This window comes from Ambystoma mexicanum, chromosome 6q (genome assembly GCF_040938575.1).
Source record: "Ambystoma mexicanum isolate Mex_15411 chromosome 6q, UKY_AmexF1_1, whole genome shotgun sequence".
In the NCBI taxonomy this organism is placed as follows: domain Eukaryota; kingdom Metazoa; phylum Chordata; class Amphibia; order Caudata; family Ambystomatidae; genus Ambystoma; species Ambystoma mexicanum.
In genome coordinates this window covers 716,811,303-716,822,677 of record NC_090937.1, presented here as the reverse complement: position 1 = coordinate 716,822,677, position 11,375 = coordinate 716,811,303, and positions in this window count along the sequence as shown.

Below are 11,375 nucleotides of genomic sequence, written 5' to 3'. Positions count from 1 at the left end.
CATGCAGCCCTAAGCCTTGGTATATACATTCACTGTAACTTCCCTTTACGTTTTTGGACTATGTACCACAACTGTGGTCACTATTAAATATTAATACAGGTTTCAATTCCAAGCGTCTGCGGTGTCTCCCAGTCAGTTTGTTCTGTAGTTAGCTCAGTTATCACAATATACACAGTATTCCAAAATGCATTTCTGCAAAGGTTGCCTCTTACACAAGTAGGTGGACCTACTATAGGAGTCTATGCCTGAATTACTCAGGTGAAAAGTTCCTTATATGTCTTGTGATGAAGTCCCGTAGCAGTGTTAAGAGGATATTCACAGGCAGGATCCCCAGAACCTCCATGAGCCCCCCATTGGACCCCAAGAACACCAACTCCAGTGACATTTAGCGCTAGAAACCCCTGTAGCATGGAGGGAGTCTGAATCTCCCTCCAGCCCAACCCAAACACTCAGTGTAGGAAATGAAGCCTTCCTCTTTAAGGAAAAAATATGGAGCAGGGAAATGCATTTCTTTCTCTGGTACCAAAGTCAAAGTTGCACTTGAACAAGGGAAAATTGACTTGCATTGTCTGCACCAGTGAGAAAATAAACAAGCACTGGTCTCCCACCCCCGCTAGCATTGCAGGTCTTACAAAGTTACCAATTCCCCACATAAAAGGGATTACAAGGACAAAGAACAGCTTTAAATACTCACCAGAGGGTTTTCTGACTCTAAGTGTATACACTGGGAGAGGAGGGGCGTCCAGGTTAAAGCGGCCAATGGAAGTAGAGATTCAAGGCAAGAGAAGTACCTTTCTGAAATCAATACTCTTGATTACACATACAGTGCCTTTCTAAAATCAAATATGGCCACGGGCCTTTATGTAACCTCAGTCCAACCCCCCTCCCACACACATGAGCCTCAGTAAATGGCCCAGTCCCAAAACAGCACAGCCCACAATGCACAGGGGCAGTCCATATCCATAATCATCACTCAAGAAAGGGAAAGTCAAGATATTAAACTCCAACCAGCTCGCGTAGTGGACTTCATTCCTTGAGAGAGCTGGAAGGAGGAGAACCGAAGATTCCCAAATACCCGGCTGTAGAGACCCCAAGTGAGGAGACCTGGACAGTGGATACCTGGAAGGAGGAACCACTGATGTGGGGTAAGAAAGTATATGCATTGGGTAGTGAAAGAACCAGCCATGATCTTAAAAAAATTGAATAATGGGGAAGACCCATGCTACTACTTCTTGAATTTCTTTTTTCTTAGTTCCCATTTATTTTATTTTATTATTGTGTGTTTCAGTACAAATATGCACTTTTCACACAAACAATTCTTGAATTTTGAACGATTGGCTGAGACCAATGACTTGCACTGAGATAAGTGGGCCGGGTATATTACCATTCTTCTAACAGGAGAAGTTCAGCAACCATTTCGAGCATTACACTCCACCGGAACCATCCTGTTTGAAGTTCTGCAGTCACCGGACCAAAGATGCTCCGACCCACGTGATGGAGAAATGAGAAAAGAAAAATGAAATGTCTGACTTCTCCCTGCCCCTGCAGGGACGCTAAGACGGGCAATCCCGATGCCGGGCTGACAATATGGAGTCCCAGCTGCTCCTTGCTCAAAAAGCGTGTGGGGCTAGAAGGACATTTTATGCAGTCCCTGCAGCACAATACAGTGCCTGGGAAAAAAGCTGTCAGTGGATGGCTCACTGGGGCAGGCCCGAGCCCGAGCGGCAACCAATGGAAGAGGAGAGGAGGAAAGGCACTACTATAAAAAGAGAATACTGGAGAGATAACGAGTAGGTTTTTCGGGTGAGGTCGAAGAAGAAGAAGGCGTACCGAGAGACCAGGTAGAGAAGCAATGGTGGAGTGGAGCATGGAAGAGATTTACAGAAAGTGTGTGCAAGGTGAGGTATTGGGTAGTGAATTCAAGTGGTACATGGATGTGAGAGTGATTGCAGGGTGAGTAAGGTGAGTGAGACTAAGTGGAGTGTAGGGGAGTAAGTGAGGCTGAGAGATAAAGGTGACTGAGAGAGTAAATGGAGGGTGACTGTGAGAGAAGATGGGTTAGAGTGTAGAGTGAAGAATAGTGGGAGTACAGAGTAGAGGGAGGATGAGAGTAGGGGAGAGTAGAGTGGAGAGTAGAGTAACAGATAGTAGATGGGAGATGAGAGCAATAGAAATGGGGTGTAGTGAAGAGGAGGGGAGAGTAGTGAAGAAAGGATTTCGGGAATAGTAGATGAGCAGGGATAGCAGGAGTAGATGTGAGGTAGAGAGAGAGAGAGAGAGACAGAGAGAGAGAGAGAGAGAGAGAGAGGAGAGAGTGTGAGGGAGAGCAGGGAAAAGAGTAGAAAGAAAGAAAGGACTTCAGACTGAGGAGTATGTAAGCGTAAGAGGAAAAGGTTGAATGAGACCTGGGCAGTTGGAAGGCACTCATTCCTGTTATCATTCTTCTTGTTGGAGCCCAGATTATCATCCACCTAGAAGAACCTAGAGGGAGTAAGGTAGATAAGACATTTGCCTTTAGGCCCTGAACACCAGCCTGCCAAATACTAAATAGTAGGTGTTACAGCTCTCTAGTGACCACTTTGTGGTTTATTGAAGTATGGGCTAGGGTGGATGGAGACCCGAGCCAGACAAGAGATTTGATTTCATAATAAAACTCCTTGTACCGTCATTGAGAGTTGGTGTGTCATTGAGGCATTCTGTGACAGTCGCTAGAAGAGTAGTAGTGCCGTGCAGAAGGGAGATTCTGCTGTGGAAAGTTAATGAGGAGATCCTACTTGTTTAGAAGAGAGAGATATTGATTATGAGTAGAGATAGATGGATATCAGTTTAGAGAGGAAAGTGAGGGGTATCACCTTGGAAGAGGAGGAGAGAGATACCACCAAGACAGAAACAGTGGAAGATATTGTTGTGGAGGAGGAGAATGGAGATACGACTAGAGAGTGGAAGGAGGGAGATACCATCTGGGTGAAGGATGAGAGAGATATTCACTTAGAGGTAAAGGAGGGATGCATCATCTTAAAGAAGTGAGAGGCAAAAGAGACCTGTTAGGACATTGGTCTTGTGGAGGAGGAGAGCCAAAGAAAAGGAGGAAAGTACTGTTGTGCAAGATGGGATGAAAGGACTTGGTGGTAGCAGAGAATTGTATTGAAAAGTTGAGTTACCATCATAAAACAAAGAATTGGAAGGATGGGAAGAGCAGATACCTTCACGAGAGAGAAGAGGAGATTGATTGGCTAAAGAGGGGTTTAAAGCCAGAACAACTTAGGAATGAAGGGCCACTCCCTCAGCCAAAAACAATAGGCAGATTCCAGAGGACCAATTTGGTCCAAGGGACATCATAGAGGTGGATAGAGGAATGGGAAGACACCACTATGCCAGAAAGCAGGGGGAACAGAATAGACATAGTCAGGATGGAGAAGAGTTCAGTTCAAGAGAGAACATCAAGAGGTGAAGAAGCTGTATTGAAAGTATAGGGCCTTGCTTCTCTGCTGAACCCCATGAGGGCACACCACAGCATCGCAAAAGCACCAACATTGGGGCCAGCCTCTCAGGAAGAACCTGCCGACCCTCTACGAGAGAGGCTGCGAGAGGCTGAGGAACCTGAAACACGTATCTCTTTGAGACTGTGACGCTGGAGTTAGGAAAGCGTGTGGTGTGAGAAGACTCTTAAAGAAGAGGAGATCCCCTTCTGGCCAATTACAAGGAGTGACAACACCCTCCTTGAGAAGAAAACCTTCTTGATTTGCACTTTATCTTTTGTTGCGATTCAGAGGGATTTCCTGGCATTCTGCTTGCACACTTCACCTGGATTGGATTGCTTACTTAAAAACCTTGTGGCACTGGACACTGCCTTTGGAGTCTGTGATTCTGTTAACCCGCTGTGCAAAGACACTGCCCCACCCTCGTGCTAGATCCTGTCACTTATTTTGTTGATTTTGTGAAGCATCCTGATGCCTTATCTTGCACTTTTGTGCATTTTCTTTGAAAATAAAAACCCTTTAAATATATGCAGTGTGTCTGCTCTCAGTCCTTGGAAGTTAGTGACAGTCTTACCCGGCCTGTCAGTTTTCAACTATGGCAGCAAAGAAACCAATGATTTATTGAGTTTTAAATTGTGTTTACAACATAATTATATGCGTTCTTCACATGGAACAATACTTAAACACAAATCATTTGTATGCCTCGACAGGCAAAAGTAAATCTGGGGCGCACTGAGCTCAGAAGATGAGCAAGTTAGAATGAGGCTTGAAATGATTTTCAGTCTTAGAACGGACAAAGTAAGGAAGCTATAGTGAGGGCCTGGGGATTTCCAGATCTCAACCATGCCATTCTTTAACCCTAACATCCATGCCCCTCACACCCTTTAGCACCCTCCCTCTGGTAATGATTGGAGTCTTCAGACTGCCTCTTCCCCTCATCTGACAATTCCTAGATCCTTGCTGCACAGAGCATAATGTATCTATTAGAGAGAGAGAGAGACTGACAGTAGCAGTCTATGTTCTCCAGGTGCTGCTCAAAGCTACCCAGTCTCACTCTGCCTGCTGAGATTTGCTCCCATGTGACCCACTTTAACACTGCCACACTGGGGTTCTAACCCTGGTGCCCAATGCAATAGGTACCCTACCATGTGTTTGCTCTCCGATGCCCAATGTTATTCACATGACCGGCTCCTAGATCTCACACCTTGACCTCGTAGCATCATGAGTTGTTCTTAGGGACGTGACAAGGACTCTCTGTGGAATCCCTACTTTGGGCTCCACTAGTGAGCAAGTCTCACCCGTTCTCTACTTAATACCCACTGCAGCAGGCTTCCTATGTCTTCCACTGCTCCCTGGGTTCCCTAACTCACATAAAGGAGCAGTCACTGTACAATGTCTAATGATAAACATGCTCCTCCAATTCAAGATGACTCAGGACTTCTCACAAGTACCTTACCCAAAGGACATCACTACCGAGATGTTGCCTAAGGGGCACCCCTACCTAGATGTCGACATGGCCACACTGGATAGAAGCTCCAGGTTCCCCACCGGTCCCCCACTAGTCTCCTATACTAACCTTTTCCAATCACTTTTCTCAAACACATTAACAAAGCCAGCAGCACACATCAATTTAATAATCCTTCCAACAGACATTAAACAACATATCACAATTGTGACCAATGCATCCTAGCACCACATACTTGCAAGGCTCTGCTCTGTACACAAACATGGTAGGGTCTCTACACAGGGCATCTAGGAACACACCCGCACGCGCACACAGAGCTCAGGTTACTTACATTCTGCATGCATCAGCACAACAGCAAAGCTATCTTGCATTTTCCCTCTCCCCGCTCGCCCAACACTCCCTTTCAGATCTACCAGAGCGCGTGGAGACCGTGCAAGTCCCAATAACCCAACCTAAACGTATTCTTAACACCGATGCCTCGTGATATTCCAGTTGATTGTTATCATATCTCAACATTTTTCTAAATTCTGTGTGAACCCTCCTCCAGAGAGGACTATGTATACATTGAATGTCCATTGTTGCATTACCTACTGTAAATACTGGGCCAAGAAACTAGAGTCTGAGCTTCCTTGACATGTGCTGCTTTGGTCCCATGTGCCAATAAAGGCAGTAACACACAAAGCTTCATAGGAGAAACCATGTTAAAGTTGGTTCTCCAAGAAATTAACGAACACGTTCTTTCATCAGAGAAAACATGTTAGAATCGAAGGCAGGGGTATGTTCACCTTAAATTCTATTGGTTGCAGGAAAGAGAATGCATGCGTTTTAGACCTCACATGGGTCCGCTTGTCCACAGAACAATACATCTAGGATAAGAACAGGCAGGCACCCATTGAAAACAACAGTCCTCGACTTATATTTCCAGCAGGCACATGTTTACACGTTTGCATGTAAAGCGTCCAAACACTTAAATGCAGTGAGTCTTAAAAATGGGACACAATAAGTATGAAAAAACATCAGCACTCATTTTGAAAGTAGGATGTGTTGCTTTACACCTCTTCTAAAGTTGTTCACCGACACAGTAGGCTTACAATTCAATGGTTTCAACCAGAATCCAGTTATTCCAAAATAATGTTTGTCTGCATCTCCCAGACATCCACATCAATGCAGTTAACTTCAGTGATTGGAACACCCGATCAGGGACGTTATTTCACCAAAATGCAACGGGTACCGCAATTGACATCATACGACCCTTGACCTATGATGACATCACAGGAAGTGATGTCCTTTGACCCCACGCTAAAGTGATATGTTAATGTTAAAGGATATTTGTACCGCGCACTATCACCAACGGAGTAGTCCCCTGGCACTGTTATCATGGAAAGCGATGAAACGACCTTTCACCCCTTGACAAAACAGGAAGTGACATCTTTTTGCATTGTTGCTAAGTACAGTACGATAAATATGGTTACGATATCACTACAAAGTGATATACATTTCATACAAGAATGGATCGCCATATGTATCGTTAAGATTGGTGTCTATAGGCCAATATTACCAAATTACTGTGAGTGCAAGCAGACCTACCTGGCCAAATGATAATGATGTGTTAATATATAGCCATTACGCTTAAGCGCTTTATATAGAACAAATATACATGCAATATCACCCATCCTGTGTTGGTACTAATTTATTGATCTCAGAAGGATGAAAGGCTGAGTTGAGGTGTTTAAGAACAGATTAAATCAGTGGCTCACCCCCTGAAGTGTGCCTGAAATTAACCTTTAATGAGTCTAGCAATTATTGTATAAAATTCCAGAAAGACAAATTATTTGGTATTCCTATTCTTTCTTGTTTAGGATCACTGCTGAAAGTGTTAGTTTTGTGAAACCACTGTTCTTTTTTTTGTCTTTTTTTTTTTAAGAGGCCTGAAAAAGAAAGGCAGCCACTCCAGAAGCTAAGAGCCACATGGCGTTGGCCACAACCCAGGAGCTTGCATTTAAAAAAAACATGTTTTTGTTTTTTATTTTAAGGGGTTGCAAGTGAGACCACACGGGTCGCAGTTGTGACCCCTGGAGATACCTTAATGACGTCCCTGCACCCGGTCAAGTCTAAGAATGGCCCACCGCACTGTTGTGTTGAAGCTAAAAGATCAGGTCAGAGGAAAGTACATGTTTCAGAAGACTCCTTGCGGTTCCAGGCTTGTAAATCTGATCAAATGGAGTAGTCCATGCCTGCTGCACTGCCCGGGTTGGAAGCATGGAACCAATACAGAAATGTTCTCAAAGTTTAAATGGTGCAATGCTCATTCATACCCCAGTGAGCCTCATCCTTGACAGTGTCTTACTAGCTTGCATATAAAAAGTGGCAAATTCCAAAATACGTTGGACTGTTAGAATGGTGCAATGTCCCCTGTTTGCTTGTGGCTCATGCTTGATAAAGGGTGTCAATCTATTGTTCTTAGACATCTAAGGTTGCCGTTTTTTGGTGTTCTACATACTCCCCAATCAGGATTCCGAAAAATAGTGTCCTACAGTTGTTGATGGGAGTTGGGACTGCAGGTTGTCTTCTGGTACCATCAATGTGTTTTCCTTGAAAATCACAGGCATAACGTTGGTTGTAGTGTGTCACAAGCCCTATATCCATGTTCAGACCTCTTTTTGTAGGTTGAGCATCTTCAAGTACTTGAGCTTCCATGTTCTTCTTTGTGAAGTGTGAGAGTCCACCTTCCAGTACTATCACAGACGGTCTTGTAGTGTGTGCCTAGCCTGTGGGAAGTGATGACCCACTGCTATTTCTGTTCTGTGGTTCAAGATGACGTGCCAATACAGGTTCATCCTCTCACATAGTTCCTGGCAGTTCTCGCCATCATACTTTAACTGCAGTGGTTTCTTGCAGTGGATGAAGTATACAACATTGGTCGATTTGCAGTTGTATGCCCCTTGCATCTGTAGTGGTGGGTTATGTAGGAATGACAGATTTGGTTCAGATGTGTTGCATCTCCTAACACTGCATGGGTATGTTCCTTGTCTTATTTGCTCCTGATCTGGGAGGAATGCACTCCTGGTTGGGGACCATTCTAGTTTTATTTGGTTGCTTGAATGCAATTAAAGGGCGTGGGGATCCTGGAAAATGATCCTCAGCTCCTCAACCCTGTGGAGTACTGATTGTAGAAGAAAGTGGAGACTGGTAAAGGCAATGGCTGCATGTAAGGGGGCTGTGATTTCTTTCTGTACATTACTCCAGAGTGACCGTAGCAAGGCATTTCAGGATACTGAAAGAGAGGGGTCTAATGGTAAGCAAAAAGCATCCTACCTGCATTGCACGACTACACACCTGCATTTCTGCCTGGCCCATGATAATACCAGCTGGCAAGGATGAGAGAGAGTTCAAGGTTGGGGTGAACCAGCAAAGAAAGCGGGGGAGGGTCAACCAGGAGCCATGCTTCATCGGTCAGCAAGGATAGCAGAACAAGATACGCCAGCACTTGAACCAGTGAAGTAAGAGAAAACAGAAAGCGAGAGTGAAGGAGGATCAGGGAGAAACGAGAGGCTAAAAATGAAGGGCAACCAAATGCGAAGGCCCTACATTAGGGGAATGGGGAACACGGCCATTGCTTATCAACTATGAGGTAATTCAAGCCCTCTGGTTTCCAATCCCAGCCCCCAGTACCAGGTGCAGACCTGGGCTGACTACCTGCACATTTGCAGTTATAAGCTTGGTACCCAATAGCGTTTTCTGGACACTTCTAATTGCACTGTGCTCTTCTGCCTTTACACCAGTTCTCAAACACAGATAACAACATCCCCACTTCCTGCCTTTCCCTCCCACGTTTTGCTCTTTGCAATGTCTGAGAATGGGTAACTCTATAAAGGTGGGGTGAAATAAGCCCTTAAGGAACAAAGACTCTTAAACCAGTTTCCTCTGACTTTGCTCCAGTTAACTTTGCTGCAGTTTCTGAGAGTAAACAGCTGAAGATGTCAAGATGGAATTAGGGATTCACAACCAGGCAACCAACAGCACAATTATAGGTTTATTAGGATTGGTTACAAAGATTGGGCCAACATAGTGAAATGTAACATGATGTCAGGAATCGATCCGGACTTGCCAGGAGTCGAACAAGGCAAGCGCCGTCCTCGTCGTGTCAGACACAACAGGGACACTCTACGATGCGCCAGCGGATACAATCCCATCCTTTCCCTCGAAAAAAAGTGTTAATTCGCTGCCGCAAGAAGTTCGTAAGACGTTATCCTTCCTTTTGGTTGCGGTGGCGGTTGCCATGAAATTAGGGCAGGGACATTGATTCACACTACGTCAGGGGCACGTTATGGTTATGTGACTGTAACTTGATAAACTCTAGCTCGCAGTAAACTCGTTGCTTCTGATTTTGAATTAAGTGCGCTACGTCAAAGACTCTGTGTCTGCTATTGACCTTTTGTTTTGTTATTCCTGCCTTGCTTCCTGCTCTCTTGTTTAAGTCTTGCATTCTGATATCACGAAGTTACGGCTTCCGTTATTGAGTACCCGTTTGCTTTCCCCGCCCTGTGTGTTGCATTCCCGTCTTAGCTGTTGCCTTCCTGCTACATCTCGTACTTCCTGCTTCACCGCTACTTTCCCCTTTTCTTCTGTGATACTCCCCATTCCCGAACTAGACCTCTTTCAGGACTGCCTATTGCCTCACGTTTTGGTCATTACTGAATTCCCCGTTGCAGAACCGGACCTCTTCCAGGATTGCCTATTTCTTCACGTTTTGTCATCGTTGAAGAAGCCACAACTGCTGACCCGGACTGCTTTGAGGATTGATTTGTCCTTCGCCTGATCAACGTTGTTGCCAGCCCGTTACAGACTTTGGACTGCAAAGGATTGCTTCCTGTTCTTGGGATCCACACGACTACAAGAGCTCCATAAAGACTGCCGTTACCTTCCTCCTCACCTCACCCGGTTACGGACTCGAGACTGCCGGTGTACCATCAGAGGGTGAGGGTGGAGCATCCTCGTTTCGTCGGGTAGTCCTTGTGGGACTTCCGATCCCTAGGCGTTTGCGTGCCGGCGGGAATAGTCCTATACCCCTGTGCCTGGCGGTCTTACTGGAGCATCGGTTCTATCTGGAATATCCTCTATCCATCCCTTGGTAAGAAGTGTCTGCCCTTACTCTTGTTTGTACTATCCAGTTTAGTCTCTGTGAGTATTAAGAATTCTTGTGTTCTTGTTTATTTGTGACAGAAGTTTTCCAGCTCTCCTTTGATGTCGATGTAAAATACAAAACCCTTTGTGTCAACTTGGAATTCGGTTCACATACACGAAGGGAGTCTCCTGCCACGCGTTTTGGGTCCATTCTTCCAAACAATTGATCCCTGGTGCTGGTTTATTTGTATCCAGACACAGGGTTACATTGTAGGGTAGAATTCTTCTTCTACACTACGGGGGCAACTTGAGCAGGCCTTCTTAACACATGACAGAATAGCTTCTCCTTAAGGTTCAAGCATCAAAGTCTTTGGGTTCTGTTATCCTCAATCTGGGGTCCCTTCCCAGGGTTTATGGCCAATTCTCAGTTACTCCTAGTCTTGGATTTGAATCTCCCCACACTTCATTCTTGGCTCCTGGTTCCATTGTTCAGATCCTCTACTTCACATCCTAGACTGCTCTGCCTGGGTCTCAGGACCCTCATTTGCTTGCACGGAAGAGTCCAGAGAAGCTGCAGAACATGTCCCTAACCTTTTCTGCGCAATGAGCAAAATGTGCAGATCAAATGAAATGGTAAGCAACATAAATATTTCGACGGAACGTATTGCCACTCAGTTGGTGGACAAATGAGTGCAACACAAATTAGAAATGTGATAAACTTAAGACTGTGTTTACAGGAATTGTTGAGGAAATTGAGGGGTCACTCGTACATTTTTAGAGACATAGAATCAGCCAAGTTGTTTAAAAATATGAACTAAATAAACATTATCAGGGGTTTCAAGTTCTCGAGCAAAATATTTTAAGAAATGTAGTGCAAATGTCTGGACAGTAAAATTCATCACAAATGGAGCACTGATTGTCTGGCGTACTTTGGATTCTGCAAATGGTGCACTGATGAGCATAAACGAACAGCAATATTGTTCCACAGTCATTGATTACGGTATTGTGAATTATTTTTTCTTCCGGAATGTTATGACATTTTGCATTTCTGATTGAACAAAGAGTGAACACTATCCTCTTGAGTTAATTTTCCAATCGCCAGGTTAGTGTAAGGAAGGCATGGTGTCAAACAAGAACGACACAAATGATCACAGTTCAAGGGTGTTTATTGAACTTCAATTGGGTTTGAAAAATGCCTATCTAATCCTAAATTTAAAGATGGGAGCAAGCTACAACCATCAAATAATAACGCAGTCCTAGTCGAGTCTGTCAAAATAAAAGGGCCTACACTAATAAATCCATTGCCA